At 53.0% G+C, this 20,750-nt stretch overlaps 1 protein-coding gene across 3 annotated transcripts in view; it reads left to right on the forward strand.

The window, feature by feature from the left end:
- The first annotated feature begins 2,496 nt into the window (after positions 1-2,496).
- The window catches only part of HIC2 (HIC ZBTB transcriptional repressor 2), a 35,755-nt gene continuing 17,501 nt past the window's right edge, over positions 2,497-20,750 (forward strand). Inside the window, exon 1 of one of the 3 annotated variants that reach the window (XM_054469078.2) lies at positions 2,497-2,706. The gene's annotated coding sequence lies outside the window, so the exon portion shown is untranslated. Of the gene's footprint in view, positions 2,707-3,339; positions 3,530-20,750 lie in introns of those variants that run through there. The other 2 variants (XM_054469079.2, XM_054469080.2) reach the window with 2 other exon arrangements.

The following is a 20,750-nucleotide window of genomic DNA, read 5'->3' on the forward strand; positions in this document are numbered from 1 at the left end:
GCTGAGTGGCTGGGACTACAGGCATGTGACACCATGCCTGGCTAATTTTTTTTTTGAGAGGGAGTTTCGCTTTTGTTGCCCAGGCTGGAGTGCAATGGCGCGATCTCGGCTCACCGCAATCTCCACCTCCCGGGTTCAAGCAATTCTCCTACCTCAGCCTCCCGAGTAGCTGGGATTACAGGCATGCGCAATCACACCCAGCTAACTTTTTGTATTTTTAGTAGGGACGGGGTTTCTCCATACTGGTCAGGCTGGTCTCAAACTCCAGACCTCAGGTAATCCGCCTGCCTCAGCCTCCCAAAGTGTTGGGATTACAGGCACGAGCCACTACTCCTTGCCTTCCTCAAGTCCTGGCCTAATCCAGATTCCATTATGTGGACTATTTAACCCCATTGTGAGAAATTTGTATATGCTTTTTTTCTTTTTTTTTTTTTTGATACGGAGTCTTGCTCTGTTGCCCAGGCTGGAGTGCAGTGGCGCGATCTTGGCTCATGGCAAGCTCCACCTGCCGGGTTCACGCCATTCTCCTGCCTCAGCCTCCCGAGTAGCTGGGACTACAGGCGCCCACCACTGTGCCCGGCTAATTTTTTTTTTTTTTGTATTTTTAGTAGAGTTGGGGGTTTCACCGTGTTAGCCAGGATGGTCTCGATCTCCTGACCTCGTGATCCTCCCGCCTCAGCCTCCCAAACTGCTGGGATTACAGGCGTGAGCCACCTCCTGCATATGCTTTCTTTCATTATTATACATGACACTTAAAAAATATTATCATATATTAGTTATCTTTTTTGCTGTTTTTTGAGACCGAGTCTCCCTCTGTTGCCCAGGCTGGAGTGTCTTGGCATGATCTCAGCTCACTGCAACCTCAGCCTCCCAGATTCAAGCAATTCTCATGTCTCAGCCTCCCGAGTAATTGGGACTACAGACATGCACCGCGATATCCGGCTAATTTTTGTATTTTTAGTAGAGACGAGGTTTCACCATGTTGGCCAGGGTGGTCTCAAAGTCCTGACCTCAGGTGATCTGCCGGCCTTGGCCTCTCAAAGTGTTGGGATTACTGGCATGAGCCGGCCACATTAGTTTTCAAATGCAGATGAAACAAGGGACCGTTGAATGCCTGTTGTCTCAGGTGTGCTCCTAGGCATGGGTTCCAAATTTACAGGTACAAACTTACTTATGGGTAGCGAGACAGATAATAAGTACGTGGTCTGTAAACATGGCTAATTTCCCCAGAACAGAATCCTGGAATACTGGTCTGAGAGGGTATAATTATTTTAAAATATTTTTGGGGCCAGGTGCGTTGGTTTACGCCTGTAATCCCAGCACTTTGGGAGGCAGGAGGATCACTTGATCCCAGGAGTTTGAGGCTACACTCCAGCCTGGGCAACAGAGTGAGACTCCGAGTCTCAAAAAACAAACAAACAAAAAAGAACCCCAAAAAAACAACTTTTGGCTCATACCGCCAAACTCATGTCCAGGAATTTTGAGGTGATTTATGTGCTTCCAAAAGTATATAAGAGTGGTTACCTATCAGACCTTGTGTTTGAAGGTTATCATTTGAAACTGATTTTTAATTTGTTTAGGAGAAAACCCAGCTTCTTAGTTTTATTTTATTTATTTATTTTTTTGAGATGGAGTCTCGCTGTCGCCCAGGTTGGAGTGCAGTGGCGTGATCTCGGCTCACTGAAGGCTCCGCCCCCCGGGGTTCATGCCATTTTCCTGCCTCAGCCTCCTAAGTAGCTGGGACTACAAGGGCCCGCCACCTCGCCTGGCTAATTTTTTGTATTTTTAGTAGAGACGGGGTTTCACCGTGTTGTCCAGGATGGTCTCGATCTCCTGACCTCGTGATCCGCCCGCCTCGGCCTCCCAAAGTGCTGGGATTACAGGCGTGAGCCACCGCGCCCGGCCTATAGTTTTAATTTATATGTCTTGGGTTAGTAGACTGGTTGACTTTTTTTTTCAGTCGTTCCTTCAAATAGTGAGTCCTCTGCTAGGCTCTATTTGTGGAATATTCTTGTTCTTCTTCAGGGATGTTTGATAGCTCTTTTTTTTCACAGATGTTTGATATTTCCTTTTTCATCTATTGTGTTCTTACCATTTTTAGGATGTTTCTAGGCTTTCTATTCTATTTCTTGTTCTGTACCACACAGAAATGCCTGCGATAGCTTTACAATTTGTTTTGATATCTGTTAGGGCAAGTCTACCCTCATGCCTGCTTTTGTTCCCAAGGGGGGAAAACGATAGCTGTTTTCGGCTATTTATTTTTCCAGGTGAACTTAGAATTTTGTGAAGTCTAAGAAATGTTGTTAGGATGACATTAAACCTATACATCGATTAGGAAAGAAAGGTTGCATAATCAGCTTGGCGAAGGGTTATTGAAACTGGTTTTTAATCTTGACTGGAGCTGGGGCACAACTTCCCTGTAAGGCAGACCTGGGCTCCTCTTGGACTTGGGCGACCTCGATAGTGGTGTGTTCCTTTGTTTGGTGTTCAAAGTAGAGAGAGGTCCATTAACTAGCTCCCTAGAGAAGCAGTGGCGGCTCAGGCCAGCCCAGCCCCTGGGAAAGCCATCTGCATGGCGGCCGGGAGCCCGGGTCCTGGTGGGCCGGCTCGGGCAGGCGCTTGACCCCTGGGGCCTGCGAGGGGCTGCGGCCACCGGAAGGGGCTGGCTGAGCGCAGCGTGCTGGGTCCTCTGCGCCCTCGGAGCAGGTAGGGTTCGCGGGGGTGCGCCCGCGGGGGCCCGAGGGGCGCTGGGGTCAGGGGAGGGGCGCCCCTTCTCTTTTGCACCCAACCAGCCCGAGCTTCCCCAGGAGCCCAGACCCTCGAGCTTGCAGTCACTGCTGGTTGCGCCTTTGAGCCTCGGGCAACCGCAGGGAGCGTCGAGCAGGGGTCGCAAAGGGGTCGGGGAGGGGGCGCGTAGGCCGATAGAGGTTCCTAATTCGGGGCTCCTAGGGATCAGGGTAGGCCTAAAAGGGGGTAAGTCCACCCGAATTTGAGGGGGTGGGCGTAAGCCTGTGGGGGGGGCCAGGGTCCCTGTCCAGGGGGCGGGTATGCGGTCCGGATATTTCGGCGGCGAGGTCGCGGTCCTGCCCTGGCGCTTGAGGTCGGAGTCCGGTTAGATGTCCGGGGTCTGGGTCCCCGGCTCCTCTCGCGCACCCCTCCCCCACGGCGCCGGACCCCGGCAGCCCGCCCCGCCTAGTGCTCGGACCTCTCGCCGGCCCCGGCCCCGCCCCCACAGGCCCCGCCCCTGCTCACAGACCACGCCCCCAGCTGCCCCCCGGCCCCGCCCCGCCGCTCGCCCATTCAGATGTGGGTCAGGGGTGAGCGGGCGGCGCCGACGTCACAAGCTTCCAAGATGGCGCTGGGCGGGCGGCTGTGAGCGGCGCTCGGGGCGCGCTAGGCGGGGAGCCGAGCCGGGCCGGCGGCAGGCGGACGGGGCGGGCGCGTGCGGCGCGAGCCGGGCGCTGAGGACAAGGGCCGCTGGTAGGGCCGGCCGGCCGGCGGGCGGAGCGCCGCCGCCGACGCACACGAGGTGAGCGGCGGCCTTGGGGGGCGGGGGGCGCGGGGCGCAGGGCGCGGGCGGGGGCCGCGGGCCTGGCGCGTCCCCGGGGAGAGGGGCGTGGACGCGCGCGCGCCCGGGCGACGTGGGACTGCGCGCGTGGGGGACGCGCTAGCGTCTGGCGGGCCTGGGCTGGGGCGCACGCGGGACCCCTGGCAGGCCCGGGCTTTGTGGGCCAGATGCCCGGAGGGGCGCGGGCGGTGGGGCACCCGGGGCACAAAGCCCAGGGGGCCGCGCCAGGCCCAGGCGGCGCGGGTCTGCGGAGCGGGGGTCGGCGGGCGAGCGGGCGCCGGCTCTTTGTGCCTTTTCATTAGCAATCTAATCCGAACAGCGTCGGGCGAGCTGCGCTGCCTGACAGGCGGGAGGGCTCCCATTATGCAAACGGCCCTGCGCCCGCGGCCGCCCCCTCGCTAGAGGATTTTGCGATTTCCAGGACTGCGGTCCTGCACTGTCTGCGGTCTCCTCTTCTCTTGCCTCCTCCCCGCGGGAAGATTGGCCACGGCAGGGGCAGGGGCGGGCCTGGAGGGGCCGCTCCCAGAGGGCCGGGCTCTGCGGCTGGTGGGCTCGCTGCCCTGCCCCCAGACCTCTCCTGTAGGCAGCCGCTTGGCAGGAAGAGAGATGGGCTTGGGGGAGGGGGTCGGCTGGCAGGGGGAAGGGACCGGCTGGCTGAGGGAGGGGGCTGAGGGGCCCCAGCTTGTCACTCTCTGTTTATCTTCCAAGATGGTTCATATTCACACAGGCCTGGGTGTGTGCGTGGTGGGGGGGAATGCCTCTCCCTGGGGGGCAGTGACTTGCGGAGAGGAGGGAATGAGGCCAGATAATGCTACCAACGGCCCCACCCAGAACTGCCTGGGTCTGCCTGTGTAAGGGAGCCCAGTGCTGAGCCGGATGGGTTGGAGCGGTGTTAAAGTTATTTATCCATGTCTTCTCCTGTCCCCTACACCTCTAGTCTTTTCTAGTAGGAGTTGCCAAGCACATCTGGAAAGCTATGTTTCCGACCCCCCACTCCCCCAGCAGCAGGAGGGGTGTAACCCAGGGAAGCCACCCCTCTGACATATGTGCTGGGGGGAGGGGCAGAGCCTTGCCCATAGGAATCCTGTGGCGGTGGGTTGTTGACTGATGTGGGGATTGCTGTGTCTCTTGCGCTGTCGGAGAGCTGGCAGGTAGTGGAGGAGACTTGGGAGTTCCTAGGCTGAACTTGGGGCTGTCCTCCAAGGATCCAGGATGGAGGAATGGGGCTGGGTCACTCAAACCTAAGGCCTTTCTGGGTCTAGCATTTATTGCTTCCTGGCTTGTGGCTTTGCTTCTTTTCCTCCATTCTCATCTGCCGGTGTCTGGACTCCCTGGGCCTTCAGGCAGACATTTTCAGGAGCACAGGCCATGTGGTTGGTCTGGAGCCCTGTGTCAAGGAGAGTGTGCATGCTTGGTGGAGCAGGGTTGCTGGAGTAGTGTGAAAAAAAGGCAGATGAGCTGGCCTCTGGAGACAAAGCTGTGTGGCGAGACTGCTGGTTTAGTGGGCTCTGAACACCAAGAACGGGGCTGGGAGTCTGATACTTGGGGGCTGAACTGAGTCCTGTGGCCCAGGATTGTTGCCTGGAAGTGAACGTTCCGTCTTATGCCATTGAGATTGTGAAGATCTCTAGGTCCCATAGGACAAGCAGTAGACTTGGAAGGCTGAGAAGAGGCTCCCCAGCTGCCTGCCTTGGGAGGTCAGAGCTCTCAGGTGGGTCGGCAGGGCTGGGGGAGGGAGGTTGTGAATAGAGTGCCTGTGGCCCAGCTTCTCTGGCCAGTTGGCTCTTGAGTGCTGCTGTGTGCCCAGCAACCTCTCCCTGCGGTGTTTTTCTGCCAGTTGTTGGAACTTGTAGATTAGTCACTGAGTTTTTACGACCGATTCCTGAAAAGAAAAATCTCCCTCTGGTTGCTGCCTCTGTGTAGAGGAAGAAGCAGCCCGAGGGAGTCAGGCCTTTAATTAAAGCAAAACCGAAATGATTGTCGAAGTTGCTGGAAGGAGAAGAGAAGGCGCAGGTGGGTCAGGGGTGATGAGTCCTGTTGTGCTGCATGATACCTGCTCTGGGGACAGGTAGGCACGATCCCATCCTCGATCCTTGGTCTTGGCCAGCAGCCCAGCCTTCTCCACAAGCTGCAGTCGTGGATTAATCCTCATGTAGTGTTTTCTTTCCGTAGATCAGATTTCTCATTTTGTTAATAAGCGCAGCCTCCCATCCACTTGAAGTCAGCTGTTGTGGACGAGGAGCAACAGGGTTTTGCATTATTTAGCTGATAGCCTGCTGCCTTCCTCAAGTCCTTATTGTTTGCGGGGTCAGATCTGACGGGTGGGGGAAGTGCCATTTAATCAGCAGCTAGCCCCTGGAGAAGAGCTGGCGGGGCAGTTCTGGAGAGTGAGAGCCGTGAGGAAGGAATAAAGTTCAGTTTACCCAGGGGACTTGTGGTTCCAACCTTATTGCTTGGTCTGTTGGCCTGGAGCAGTCAGCCCCACCCCATACTTTGTCTTGCCCGCTGCCCCCAGTACCTGATCCCTGGGAGAGTGGGGCGCTTCTTCCTGGGCTGCTCTTGCTGGCCTGGGAGGCAGCTTTCACCGCGGGAAGAAAGAACACATTGGGTTCCTCCCTTCTTGTCTCCTCCAAGCCTGGCCTAGGAGGGACCCCTGTGGGGTAGTGAGAGGGGAACTGGACTTGGTCGCAAAGTCTGTAGTGCATTGCTGGCTCTGCCATTTACTCCCGTCATGACCTTGAGCAGTGATTGACTCTCCTGCCTCGTTTCTACAATGGGAACAGAACTGGAGTTTACATTCATGTATCGCTGTTTTCTGGAGCTCAGCCTAGGGAAGGCAGACACTCAACAAATGATTATAAGATGGGGAGATAAGGGCTGGCATCTAGCGGAGCGCAGAGGGCATAGCGGTGGTGTGGGAGGAGCCGGCCGTCGGCTGGCTGAGAACCCTGGATGCCATGTGGGTTGGGGTTAGCCTGGAGGGGAGGGGTTTTAACCAGGAAGTGACTGTTGCTGGGTTTTAAAAGGCAGTGGTAGGGTAGAGGGTGGCAGTGGAGACAGCTGGAGAGCACTGAGGACGCGGACCCACGGATACTGTGTGAGCTGGGAAGCCCGCTTGGGAGACCCCACTGCCAGTCAGGCATGTATGCGGCTGTTTTTCAAGCTTTTTATTCATTCCGCCACATTTTCTGAGCACAAACTCAGTGCCTGGCCCCCTAGGTTTAGACCAAGTCGTGTTGGCCCCTGCTTTCTGGCGCTCACAGACTTGCCTGGGCGGGGTGATAGGGGCGCTTGCAGTTCAGCACGCGGCCCGGTCTCCTCTGGAGGAGGGAAGGAGCTGCTTTTGGAAGTTAAGTAGCTTGCTGGGGGCTGGAGGGTAAATGCCTTTGACTCCACCGCCTGTGGAGGCCCATATAGTGTGGTGTCTGGAGAGATTTGAGATCCCACTAGGGAGGAGAGGGGCTGAAAGCCCCCTCCCTAAGAGAGGTCCTGGCTCCCATTTAGGGGCTTCTGAACCAGCCCTTCCAGTTTGACTCTGCCTGGCACCGCCAGGGTTCGCTTCCTGCTGGGAGGGGCCTTGCCCTAAGGGTTAGGGACCTGGGCTGGGGGAGGGCTCTGAGGAGGGGCCGGGCCCCGAGGGACTGAGGGACTGCAGGCTTGCTTGCCTTGAGCCCAGTTTTAGCTGGGAGTGGCAAAGCAAGAAAAGCTGGTGGGGGTGGGAGCTGTGTGTGGGCCCCCAGTGAGCTTGATAAGGGAGGAAAGGCTGGGAGCTGGTTCCAGCCCGCCACAGTTCAGGAGGGAAGGGCCAGACCGCCTGAGAGGGTTGTGGCAGGACTGAGTGGGGAGAGGGACTCCAAGAAACTGCTTGGGACCCTCGGGAAGGTGGCCAGGCTTTGGGGAGCCCCTCCTTCTGACTATTCAATTTTTTTTTTTGTGGTAATGTTAGTGGGTGGAGAGTGGGAGTGCAGCCTCGGTGTTAGAACAGGGGGACTTGGGGGTACTTCTAATGGTGAGAGGGAACGGGGATGGGTCAGCCAGGTGCCTCTTACCTAGAGGCACCTGTTTTTTGTGAGGTGGGCAGCACATCATAGGATCTTAGGTGCATGTTTTCTGTTTAAGGGTGATCACACGGGGGGTGTGGTGAGGAGGGAGTGTGGAGTCCCCAGCCTTCCTGTGGCAGTTCCCAGTGTGACTAAAAGAAGGCAGGGATTGGGTTTGGTTAGGTGGGTGCTTCCAGGTGAGAGTTGGCCTGCTGTGGAAATGGAAGAGCTCCTGGCTCTGGCAGGGGTGTGGCTGCTGTACAGACTTGTCCCCTGCCGTCCTGGGCTGTTGCCCTGTGGCTTGGGCTTCGGCTTCATTCCACTGGGTGGGTGGGTTCTCTGACAAGTGTGGGAAGGGGCCGCTCCCATTACCACACTGAGGCCTGAGCCCCTTTGAGGGGGAGGATCTGTTGCACGGCCTTTGCAGCCCTCTCACCCCTGCTGTGGGTCGGGCGGTGAGGCCGCAGCACTCGGAAGACGGTAAGCTGTTGGTGAGCTCTCATTCACAAAGTGAGAAGGGAGAGGGAGAGTGGGGACTGGGACTTCGGTGGCCTGTCCTTGTGTGGACACAGTGGGGCTTTTCTGGGTGATGAGTGCAGGCTGCACATTCACCCAGCACGTGTTGCCCATGCTGCCTGGCAGAGGCCTGCCTGCTGGTGCTCTGGTTCTCACCTTGGGCTATACCTGTGTCTGGGGTGGGCCCAAGGCACTAGGTTTTCTTGAAGCTTTTGAAGTGAACCTGGTGTGCAGCCAAGTTTGAGCACCGCTTTTCTAGCAGGTGATGCATCTTTGTTGATAATAGAATCCACAGGCGGAGGGATGAGTAGCCCGCACTTTTACCTGCGGTTCTCACTAACTGCTTTACTCTGAGGGCCTGGTGGGGTGAGCGGTTACCCAGTGAATGAGTTGGCAGAATCAGTCATGCCGGCTCCTGGGTAGTTACTGGGCACAGAGGGTGAACAGCAGGAGGAACCTAGCCCATGTGCACTGGGGGCTTCTCCTGGGAGGTCTTCTGGAGAGCTGCCTATAGCCCTCAGCTGTAGGCAGGTCCTACTGACCCTGTAGCACGGGCTTTTGGAGTCTGCCTGGCCTGGTTTCCTGGCTGCATTCTTGGGCTCTTGTTGGCCTGTATGTAGTCTGGCGGGACCTCACATAGTGCAGTTTGGGTTGAGCAGAGGTGGCCAATGATGGGGGCCCCTGGGACTCCTGGGACCTCTGCCTTCTCCCTGGAAGAGAAGAGATTTGTCCCTGAGGTTGGTTTCTTGGGCTGTGTTATCTGGGCAAGGTATATGAGGCCACTAATAGGGGCAGAGAAGGAAGAGTGGGAGGGGACTGAAGGGGGACGGGAGGCAGAGCTTCAGGTAGGGGCCTGGCCGGGCCTGGCCGCCTTTGCTGGAACAGAACAATAGGTTGTTCTGGGGTTTTGTTTGTATTTGAGGGAGAGAGGCTATAAGACGGCTCCTGCCAGCTAGGAGCAGCCTATCATGTGAGGGGACGGGTAGGCCCCTGGGTGTGGTTCTGGTCAGCATCCTGGGTAGGAAGTCTTGCCCTTTAGAGATGGGACAGCAACCTGGCCAGGGGCAGTAGAGGAGATGGGAAAAGGGGCTCAGAAGGAAGGGGGTGGTGCACATCTTGGTAGCTGGGCCCAGGTGGTCCTGTCCTGAGTGAGTGATCTGGGGGTGGATTCCTGCCCTAGGTCTTGTGCCCCTTCACCCCAGCCCTCTCTGGGACCCCATGGCCCTTCCCCTTTATGGAAGCAGCTGCTATTATAGTTTCTGTCTGGCTGGTACCAGGGAACTTGGCTTAGAAGATGGGAGGAGGATGGTCCCCACGGAGTTCTGACAGAAGGCCAGGAAGGTAGTGGTGAAGAGGGTAAGCACTCATCCTGGGCTCGTTCCTGGGCTCAGCCTGGCAGTGGGCATTCTATGCCCGGTTCAGTTGTCAGAACACACCGGTGTGGTCCTCATCATTTTGTCAGTCCTCATTGTACAATTGGCTCAGAGAAGTTAGAGTCATACATCTAAGAAGTGGGTGGAGAAGCTCCAGGTGAAGTGTGTGAAAGCCTCAGACACATTTGGGAGTGAGGACTCCTTACTCTGCGCAGTGCTTGGGCTGGAGGGCAGCTGAGATGTTCATTTTGAGTGGGGTAGTGGGATGGCTGCTCTGGACAAAGCCAGGGAATCTGGCTCCCAGAGTGGGAAGGTGGTCGGTCCCCTGCAGGTCCCCCACTCCTCCCCAAGGACCAGGGGCCGGAGAGCATTCTCTGGGTCGTCCTCATCCTTCCAGTCACACGCAGCTCCTTACTGTCTGGTATGTGGGAATCTTCTGCCCCACGGCAGCCTGTGCCTTTGCCGAACACCTCCAGGAGAGCCATGTGGGGGATGGTCTGGAAGTTGCAGGGACCAGAGCTGAGATCTTGAGATTCTCTGAGTGTGGACAAACGAGGTGCTCAGACACGGCCCTTGGTGGTGTGGGGACACAGGCAGGATAGCTCCTCTCAGTGACTCTTGGTAGATTGTCTTCTGGTAGATGGGCTGGGGGTGCAGGTTCTGGTGCTTCAAGGTGGTTGTCCTCTGACTGTGAACCAGACCCCAGGGACCAGGCATCAGCCCCATGCTGGCCGAAGGGAGACGGTTGTTGCCAAAGTCCCACATTCCAGGCATGTGTCGATGCTGATAAGGCAGCCTAGGGCTGGCCTAGCCGCTTTGGGCAGGAGGGGACTTTGACTTCATGCCCCCAGCAGGCAGCATGCACATCTTGCTTCCTGGTAGCACCCCTCCCCCACCGACCCCCTCTGCTTCCAGGTGCAGGGCCCCCGCCGGGTCCTGGTCACACAGCCTGCAGAGGCAGTGCCACTCTCAGCAGCATTGCTGGCTCTTAGTAGCAGGCCTCTGGAGGCCTATTGATAGATTCTGCCAGCCCTGCCTCTTAGAATATTCGAGGATGCCATTGGAAATGGCACTTCCTTTTATTTGCTGAAATTTGTTACTCTTAGATTTGGCAGTAGGCTCCTTGTCCAAGATTTCAGCTTTTGGGGAACTGTAGTTTTGTGGAAAGATGACTCCTGCTTCCTCCGTGGGCCAGTCTCTTAACCTCTCCAGGCCTCATTCTCCTTGCCTGTAAATGAGTTGTTAGAAATATTTGAGACAGTGCTTGTCAGCTATTCTCAAAGTTGTTTGCAGACCCTGGGGGTCTCCAATACCTTTTTCAGTATATTTAGAAGTTACAAGGTCAGATGCGGTGGCCCATGCCTGTAATCCCAGCACTTTGGGAGGCCAAGGCGGGCGGATCACCTGAGGTCGGGAGTTCCAGATCAGCCTGGCCAACATGGTGAAACCCCGCCTCTCCTAAAAATACAAAAATTAGCCGGGTGTGGTGGTGCACGCCTGTAGTCCCAGCTACTCAGGAGGCTGAGACAGGAGAATGGCTTGAACCTGGGAGGTGGAGGTTGCAGTGAGCCAAGATTTTGCCACTGCACTCCAGCCTGGGTGACAGAGCGAGACTCCATCTCAAAAAAAATAAGAAGTCACTGGCCTCTGCCCTGGGTGGACACTTGCACTGCCAGAGTTGTGTTCCCCATTGTTAGCCAGCACTGGGGGATGAGACCCACCAGTTCTACACATGTCCAGGGGAGGCAGTACAGATGACTGAGTATTAAATCTAGACCTTTAATTACACATGTTTTTACTTTTCTGTGTGGTGAAATAGGAAGGATGCATGAGACTTTTTTTTGAGACGGAGTCTTGCTGTTGCCTAGGCTGGAGTGCAGTGGGCGCAATCTCAGTTCACTGCAACCTCTGCCTCCTGGGTTCAAGCGATTCTACTACCCCAGCCTCCCGAGTAGCTGGGATTACAGGCGCCCGCCACCACGCCTGGTTAATTTTTTCTTTTTTTTTTTTTTTGAGATGGAGTCTTTCCCTGTCGCCCAGGCTGGAGTGCAGTGGTGCAATCTCGCTCACTGCAACCTCTGCCTCCTGGGTTCAAGCGATTCTGCTACCCCAGCCTCCCGAGTAGCTGGGATTACAGGCGCCTGCCACCACGCCTGGTTAATTTTTTCTTTTTTTTTTTTTTTTGAGATGGAGTCTTTCCCTGTCATCTAGGCTGGAGTGCAGTGGTGCAATCTCGCTCACTGCAACCTCTGCCTCCTGGGTTCAAGTGATTCTGCTACCCCAGCCTCCCGAGTAGCTGGGATTACAGGCGCCCGCCACTACGCCTGGTTAATTTTTTCTTTCTTTCTTTTTTTTTTTTTTTTTTTTTGAGATGGAGTCTTTCCCTGTCGCCCAGGCTGGAGTGCGGTGGTGCGATCTCGCTCACTGCAACCTCCGCCTCCTGGGTTCAAGCGATTCTCCTGCCTCAGCCTCCCGAGTAGCTGGGATTACAGGCGTGCGCCTCCATGCCCAGCTAATTTTTGCATTTTTAGTAGAGACAGGGTTTCACCATGTTGGTCAGGCTGGGCTCGAACTTCTGACCTCGTGATCCGTCCGTCTCAGCCTCCTTAAGTGCTGGGATTACAGGCATGAGCCACCACGCCCAGTGTAATTTTTTCTAGTTTTAGTAAAATCTGGGTTTCGCCATGTTGGCTAGGCTGGTCTTTAACTCCTGACCTCAGGTGATTCGCCCGCCCTGGCCTCCCAAAGTGCTAGGATTACAGGTATTAGCCACCATGCCCGGCATGAGGCTTTACAATTTTTTTTTTATTTTTTATTTTTTTGGCGATATGGTCTCCCTCAGTTGCCTAGGCTGGAGTGCAGTGATGATGTAATCACGGCTCATTGCAGCCTCACCTTCTGGGCTCAAATGATCCTCCTGCATAAGCCTCCCGAGTAGTTAGGACCACAGTCATGTGCCACCACACCCAGCTATTTTTTTTTTTTTTTTTCCCAGAGACGGGATCTTCCTGGTCTTGAACTCCTAGGCTCAGGCAGTGCTCCTACCATGACCTCCTAAAGTGTTGGGATTACAGGTATTGAGCCACTGCCCAGCCTACATAGCAACTTTTTTTTTTTTTTTTTTTTTTTTTTGAGATCGAGTCTGTTGCCCAGGCTGGAGTACAGTGGCGTGATCTTGGGTCACTGCAACCTCTGCTTCCCGGGTTCAAGCAATTCTATTGCCTCAGCCTCCCAAGTAGCTGAGATTATAGGCACGTGCCACCACACCCGGCTAATTTTTGTATTTTTAATAGAGACTGGGTGTCTCCATGTTGGTCAGGCTAGTCTCGAACTCCTGACCTTGTAATCGCCCACCTCAGCCTCCCAAAGTGCTGGGATTACAGACGTGAGCCACCGCATCTGGCCTACATAGCAACTTTTATTTATGTTTTTCCTTGAAACAGAGTCTTGCTCTGTTGCCCAAGCTGGAGTGCAGTGGTGCAATTCTCCTGCTTCAGCCTCCCGAGTAGCTGGGATTACAGGTGCCTGCCACCACACCTGGCTAATTTTTGTATTCTTAGTAGAGATGGGGTTTCACCACGTTAGCGAGACTGGTCTCGAACTGCTGACCTCAAGTGATCCACCTGCCTCAGCCTTCCAAAGTGCTGGGATTACAGGCGTGAGCCACTGCGCCTGGCCCATAGCAACTTTTAAGAAACTCATTTGTCAAGCTTTAGTGTAATATCAATGAAGAATAGACACAGTTTTCTGAAAAAGTTATTAAAATACTCCTTCCTTCTTTCTGTGTAAGGCCAAATTTCTTTAAAGATTTTAATCAAAACCACATATCCTAACAGACTGAATGCAGGAGATTTGACAATCCAGCTTCTTCTATTAGGCTAATGTCTACATTAAAGAGATTTATAAAAAGTGTAAAGCAACACTATCCTTCTTTTTTTCTTTTTTTTCTCTTTTCTTTCTTTCTTTTTTTTTTTTTTGAGACAGAGTCTTGCTTTGTGGCCAGGCTAGAGTGCAGTGGCACGATCTCTGCTCATTGCAACCCCCACCTCCCGGGTTCAAGTGATTCGCCTGCTTCAGCCTCCCGGCTAGCTGGGACTACAGGTGCGCGCCACCACACCTAGCTAATTTTTGTGTGTGTATATATATATATATATATATTTTTTTTTTTTAGTAGAGATGGGGTTTCACCTGTTGGCCAGGATGGTGTAGATCTCTTGACCTTGTGATCCGCCCGCCTCAGCCTCCCAGAGTGCTGGGATTGCAAGTGTGAACCACCGTGCCCAGCCCTTTTTTTTTTGTTTTTGAGATAGAGTCTCTTATCACCCAGGCTGGAGTGCGGTGGCACAATCTCTCCTTACTGCAACCTCCGTCTCCTGGGTTCAAGGGATTCTGCTGCCTCAGCCTCCTGAGTAGCTGGGATTACAGGCACTTGTCACCATGCCCAGCTAATTTTTGTATTTTTTTAAATGTTATTTTTTTTTTTTGAGAGGGAGTTTTGCTCTTGTCCAGGCTAGAGTGCAATGGCGTGATCTTGGCTCACTGCAACCTCCGCTTCCCCCAGGTTCAAATGATTCTCCTGCCTCAGCCTCCCCAATAGCCGGGATTACAGGCACGCACCAACACATTTGGCTAATTTTTGTATTTCACCGTGTTGGCCAGGCTCGTCTCAAACTCCTGACCTCAGGTGATCCACCCGCCTTGGCCTCCCAAAGTGCTAGGATTACAGGCATGAGCCACTGCGTCCGGCCTTTTTTTTTTTTTTTTTTTTTTAAGACAGAGTTTCGCTCTTGTTGCCCAGGCTGGAATGCAATGGCACGATCTTGGCTCACTGCAACCTCCATTCCCCCACCCTCCCCCTGGGTAAAGCCATTCTCCTACTTCAGCCTCCCAAGTAGCTGGGATTACAGGCACCTGCCGCCATGCCTGGCTAATTTTTTATATTTTTAGTAGAGATGGGGTTTCACCATGTTGGCCAGGCTGGTCTCGAACTCGAGACCTCAGGTGATCCACCTACCTCAGCCTCCCAAAGTGCTGGGACTACAGGCGTGGGCCACCGTGCTCAGCCTTTTAAAAAGATTTTTTTGGCCGGACGCGGTGGCTCACGCCTTTAATCTCAGCACTTTGGGAGGCCGAGGCAGGTGGATCACGAGGTCAGGAGATCGAGACCACGGTGAAACCCTGTTTCTACTAAAAATACAAAAAATTAGCTGGGCGCGGTGGCGGACACCTGTAGTCCCAGCTACTAAGGAGGCCGAGGCAGGAGAATGGTGTGAACCTGGGAGGCGGAGCTTGCAGAAAGCTGAGATCGCGCCACTGCACTCCAGCCTGGGTAACAGAGCAAGACTCCATCTCAAAAAAAAAAAAAAAAATTTTCTAATACAGTAAGTAGAACAGTGATGTGTACAGTAGTCTCCCCTTACCTGTAGGGGTATGTTCCAAAACCTCCAGTGGAGGCCTGGAACCGTGGGTAGTGCTGAACCCTATATACGTGATGTTTTTTCTGTATATATGTGCCTATGCTAAAATTTACTTCATGAATTAAGCATAGTGAGGAAATAATAAAATAGAACAGCTATAACAATATATTATAATAAAAGTTATGTGGATATGGTCTTTCTTTTAACATATTTACTCACCTATTTTCTACCCACAGTTGACCAAGGATAACAAGCTGAGGAAAGTGAAACTGAGTAAGGCGGCTGGGCGCGGTGGCTTATGCCTGTAATCCCAGCACTTTGGGAGGCCGAGGCGGGCGGATCACGAGGTCAGGAGATGGAGACCATCCTGGCTAACACAGTGAAATCCCGTCTCTACTAAAAATACAAAAAGAAATTAGCCAGGCGTGGTGGCAGGTGCCTGTAGTCCCAGATACTTGGGAGGCTGAGGCAGGAGAATGGCGTAAACCCGGGAGGCGGAGCTTGCAGTGAGCCTAGATCACACCACTGCACTCCAGCCTGGGCCACAGAGTGAGACTCCATCTCAGAAAAAAAAAAAGAAATAAGGGGGCACTACTGTAGTACATGGTAACATCAAATACAGCAACAGCCCGGATGCAGTGGCTCACACCTGTAATCCCAGCGCTTTGGGAGGCTGAGGCTGCAGGATGGCTTGAAGCCAGGAGTTCGAGGTTGCAGTGAGCTATGATTGTACCACTGCACTTCAGCCTGGGTGACAGAGCAGGACCCTGTCTCAGAAAAAACCCCACAAAACAGTAATATAGAAGCCACATAAGCAGATGCTCTTTAGGAGCCCTGACTAATTTAAGAATGTAAACAACACAATTTTAGAACCAGTGGCAAGGAGGGTGCTGGACATTTCCATCTTCACCACATGCCTCCTTATCTTTCACATGTTGTTTCATTCTATCTCTTCTCAGCATTGGCTCTGACCAGCATTTGCTCACCTAATGAATGTTTATGAGTGCCTGCTGCTGTGGCTGCTTGGGACACAGGGTCTAACTTTGGTTACTGATCTGTGGGGTGGTGGGGGTAGGCAGGAGGGAAGCAGCTTGGCAGCTGGTGCTGACGTTGGGCGCGGGGGGACAACAGAGGCAGTTCTGGCTTCACAGAGGAGGGAGTTGTGTGGGGGCAGGCTCCTCCCAGAGTAGGGCACAACCTGCAGGAGCTCTCAGGTGTGTCTGTGGAAGGGGTGAGGTGGGCTTGATGCCCCTGTGGGAAGTGCTTTGCATGCCAGGCCTGAGCATGGACTTTATCCTAGGCATCAGGAATTTATTGAAAGCTTTATTTTTATTTTTATTTTTTTTTTGTTTTGAGATAGAGTTTCACTCTTGTTGCCCAGGCTGGAGGGCAATGGCGCGATCTCGGCTCACTGCAACTTCCGCCTCCCGGGTTCAAGTGATTCTCCTGCCTCAGCCTCCTGAGTAGCTGGGATTACAGGCATGCGCCACCATGCCCAGCTAATTTTGTATTTTTAATAGAGATGGGGTTTCTCCATGTTGGTCAGGCTGGTCTCAAACTCCAGACATCAGATGATCTGCCCGCCTGGGCCTCCCAAAGTGCTGGGATTACAGGCGTGAGCCACCATGCCCGGCCCATTGAAAGCTTTAAGCAGGGAAGTGGCTTGATGAGATGGGTGTTTGAGAAAGATAACTCAGGGTTATTGGACTCTGAATTGGAGGGTACAGGGACTAGGCGAGGGTTGGCTGGAGGGGTTGCAGGGGGGTGATTGTGTTCTAAACGCTGATATTTTCACTTAGAGTGGCTCTGATTCTGCCCTTTCTCCTGTAGACCTTGGGAGATTGCCTGGGATTTCTCCCTCTTGGACAACTTCTGTTGTGTGAAGCATACCTGCTACCCCAGGTGTGGAGGCCCCAGGTTCTTTTGCTTTGTATGATTAGGACAGGGTGATATTTTCTGGGTTATCTCTTGTGGGAACTGAGCCCTCCAAAGCCTCATTTGTGCATTGTTGTCATAGCTGCCCAACTGTGTGGCCTTGCTGCGTTTGACGGCTGTGGACCGGGTGATCTCTCAGGTGGTGAAAGGGAGGTGCTCTGTGAGTGCACCTCAGCTTTAGCCTCTTGGCTCCTCCCTGGATTGGGATTTAGCTCTTCCCTGCACCAGGGAGGTCTCTTTCCTCTTTCTTTTTTCTCTTTCTCTTTTTCTCTCTCTTTCTCTCTCTTTCTTTTTCTTTGTTTGTTTGTTTTTTTTTTTTTTTTTTTAAATGAGACAGGGTCTTGCTGTGTTGCCCAGGCTGGTCTTGAACTCCTGGGCTCAAGCGATCTTCCTGCCTCAGCCTCCCAAAGTGCTCAGATTAAAGGCATGAACCACCACACCCGACTTTCCTTTCTTTTGAGACTTCTGCACAGAGCAGGCTCAGCTTCCTTAGTAGACTTAGCCATTGAACTCTAAGAAGTTATTTACAAAGGTGTAAATAGGCCAGGCGTGGTGGCTCACGCCTGTAATCCCAGCACTTTGGGAGGCCGAGGCAGGCGGATCACTTGAGGTCAGGAGTTCGAGACCAGCCTGGCCAAGATGGTGAAACCCTGTCTCTACCACAAAAATTAGCCGGGTGTGGTGACGGGTGCCTGTAATCCCCAGCTACTCGGGAGGCTAAGGCAGGACAATTGCTTGAACCCGGGCAGCAGAGGTCGCAGTGAGCCGAGATTGCACCACTGCACTCCAGCCTGGGTGACAGAGGAAGACTCAAAAAAAAAAAAAAAAAAAAAAAAAAACCAAAGGTAAATTACACGTATATACGTGTGTGCACAAATCTTAAAGAATAGAGAGATAAGAAGTAGTGGTAAACTCACTGTTGGTTGAATCGTGGGTGTCCCACTAAGTGTGACACCATTGTTCCCTCATGGCTGCATAAGAAATAGCCTCCCAAGTTCGTGGGACACCCCATGCACTTCTCCCTGGCTTATTCCCACTTCCCTCTAGTAGCCAACAGTCTTCTGAATTGTGGGTCAGCCATTCGCTGGCTTTTGTCGGTTTCCCACCTTTGTCTGGATCCTGAAACTGCGAATGATTTTGGCTCAGTTCGCTGGGAGCCGGGTGCCCTGCACTCTTGGGACACCAGGAGCAGCAGTTCCTGCGTTCCCATTCTCCATTTCAGTGTCCAAGGTGGCGCCATCCACACATAATCACCTGTCCTGCTGGCAGTGAGCATTCGGGTGGGTTTCTGGATTTTGTTTTTGCTGCCTTCTAAGTAGCTGACTTTTCACCCCCAAGCTATGCTTCTTGAGGCAGAGAAGTGCCAGTTTATTTTGTTTTCTGTCTCTAAATCCAGTTCCTTAATGCACCACTGAGACTCAGTTTAGAAGTACAGTGAAACATTTTTCTCCCCGAGGCTGAGCATTTTTCTCCCCGAGGCTGAATGGATCCCTCTCCGATTCTTTGAGTTCTTGGGCACTTCTCTCTTAGACACTTTCAAGTTACCTACTGGACAGGAGAGACCTCTTCTCTATAAAGTATCACACTTGGAGGCTTTTCAGGCACAGGACCATAGATTGTAATATTTTCCATAGCAATTGCCCAATTTTATCTGTAAAAATTGCTTTTTAAGGCCTGGCACAGTGGCTCACACCTGTAATCCCAACATTTTGGAAGGCTGAGGCAGGAGGATCACTTGAGCCCAGGAGTTTGAGACCAGCCTGGAAAACATAGTGAGACCTCATCTCTACAAAAAATTTTAAAAATTGGCTGGGCATCGTGGCATGCACCTTTAGTTCCAGCTACTCAAAAGGCTGAGACGGGAGGATCCCTTGAGCCCAGAAATTAGAGCTATGATCGTGCCACTGCACTCCAGCCTGGGCCACAGAGCAAGACCCTGTCTCCAGACAATCACAGAACTTCCAATGGATGCCGAATGTATAACTTTTTTTTTTTTTTCTTATTTGGAGTAAAATAACTTGATCCTTGATTTTTGGCTGTAGCTCCTGAGCCATTTGAGGCACTGGGGGGTTTGTGTGTTGATTACCTATGAAGGAGCAAGTGGGCTGTTTCCTTCTCCCAGCGGCTTCCTTTGACCCCAAATCCCTGAGAGTCTCGCCCATTTTCTTCTTGGCTTTCTCCCTTTGATATGCCCAGCCGGCTCCTGCCCTACCTGGCTGCCACCAGGACCTGCTGGAGGTGGTTGCTGGGAATTATTTGGTGTCCTGTTTGAACCTTGCTTGCCGTGCTCCCAGATTTCCTGTTTCTCCTGGGCTTGCCTTTCAGGATTTGCAGAACCCCTTCTCCTTTAGAAGTGTCAACTGGGGCTGGGTGTGGTGGCTCACGCCTATAATCCCAGCACTTTGGGAGGCTGAGGCGGGCGGATCACCTGAGGTCGGGAGTTCCAGGCCAGCCTGACCAACATGGAGAAACCCCGTCTCTACTAAAAATACAAAATTAGCCAGGTATGGTGGTGCACACTTGTAATCCCAGCTACTCGGGAGGCTGAGGCAGGACAATCGCTTGAACCCAGGAGGCAGAGGTTGCGGTGAGCTGAGATTGCGCCATTGCACTCTAGCCTGGGCAACAAGAGGAAAACTCTGTCTCAAAAAAAAAAAAAAAAAAAAAAAAAGGCAGTTGGACCTTAGGACAACTTAAAAACATTATCAGATTTTTATCTTTTAGATAGCAGACATGAGTCTGCTCTTAATAAGGATTTACAGTAGTCTCTCTGTTTCCTGTGGGCTCCTGGCTGGCTTGTGTGAGCTCCCTCCTCTAGGATGGGCACTCCGTCCTGGACATTGCCGTGTTGCCAGCTGTTCTGCCAATATTTTGCTTCCTGTGTTGTTGTTATTGGTTGGGGGTCCAGGAGAGGTTGCTGCCTGGACTGAGTCTAGTTGCTGATCAGGATGAAGTTGATCTCTGCTGCCCTTCTGAAGGTTTCTGTGCACTGTATTGAATTCAAGGACATCCTACGTAAGAAGTGTGCACAGCTCCAAGAGTTCTTCACAAATGATTATGCCCTTGTAACTAGCATCCAGAGTGAGAAACACAACCCTGGAAGCCCCTCACGTATCCTGAAGCTTTTAGTCACTCTCAGCCCCCACCTATAAGATTAGTGCTGCCTGCTTTTTAATGTACGCAAATGGAGCTGTAATAGTCTTTTTGGTTGGCTCTGGCATCTTTGCTCACAAGTATATTTGAGAGATTCATCTGTGTTGTTTGTAAGTCAAACCATGTGAAATTATCAGCAGTCAGCTGTTTTTTTACCCCTAAAAGGTAAATTCATACAGTTCAACCTAAACGTTCTGTCCTGTTCACTGCTGGATCATAGTCTTTTATACCTGCAGCTGTCCCTTCTCATGGTGGGCATAGTTGTTTTCCATTGTTGGACCTTCATGAGCGTGTCTGCCGTTTGGTGCGCATACGTGTGCATTCTTGTTGGCGTATTCCTTGGGTGAGTTTTTGGGCCCACAGCTAGCTAGCTAGCTAGCTAGCTTGTTTGCTTTATTTAGAGACGAAGTTGGCTCTTGTCGCCCAGGCTGGAGTGCAGTGGCGCAATCTCAGCTCACTGCAACCTCCGCCTCCTGGGTTCAAGTGATTCTCCTGCCTCAGCCTCCCAAATAGCTGGGATTACGGGAGCCTGCCACCATGCCCGACTAATTTTTGTATTTTTAGTAGAGACAGGGTTTCACCATGTTTGCCAGGCTGGTCTCAAACTCCTGACCTCAGGCGATCCACCCACCTTGGCCTCACAAAGTGCTGAGATTACAGGCGTGAGCCACCACCCCCGGCCTTGGGCCCACAGTTTTAGATTGTGCCATCCAAGGGTTTTCTAAACCATGTGAGTGTTCTGGCCAGG

Source organism: Pongo pygmaeus, chromosome 23 (genome assembly GCF_028885625.2).
Source record: "Pongo pygmaeus isolate AG05252 chromosome 23, NHGRI_mPonPyg2-v2.0_pri, whole genome shotgun sequence".
NCBI classification, from domain to species: Eukaryota; Metazoa; Chordata; class Mammalia; order Primates; family Hominidae; genus Pongo; species Pongo pygmaeus.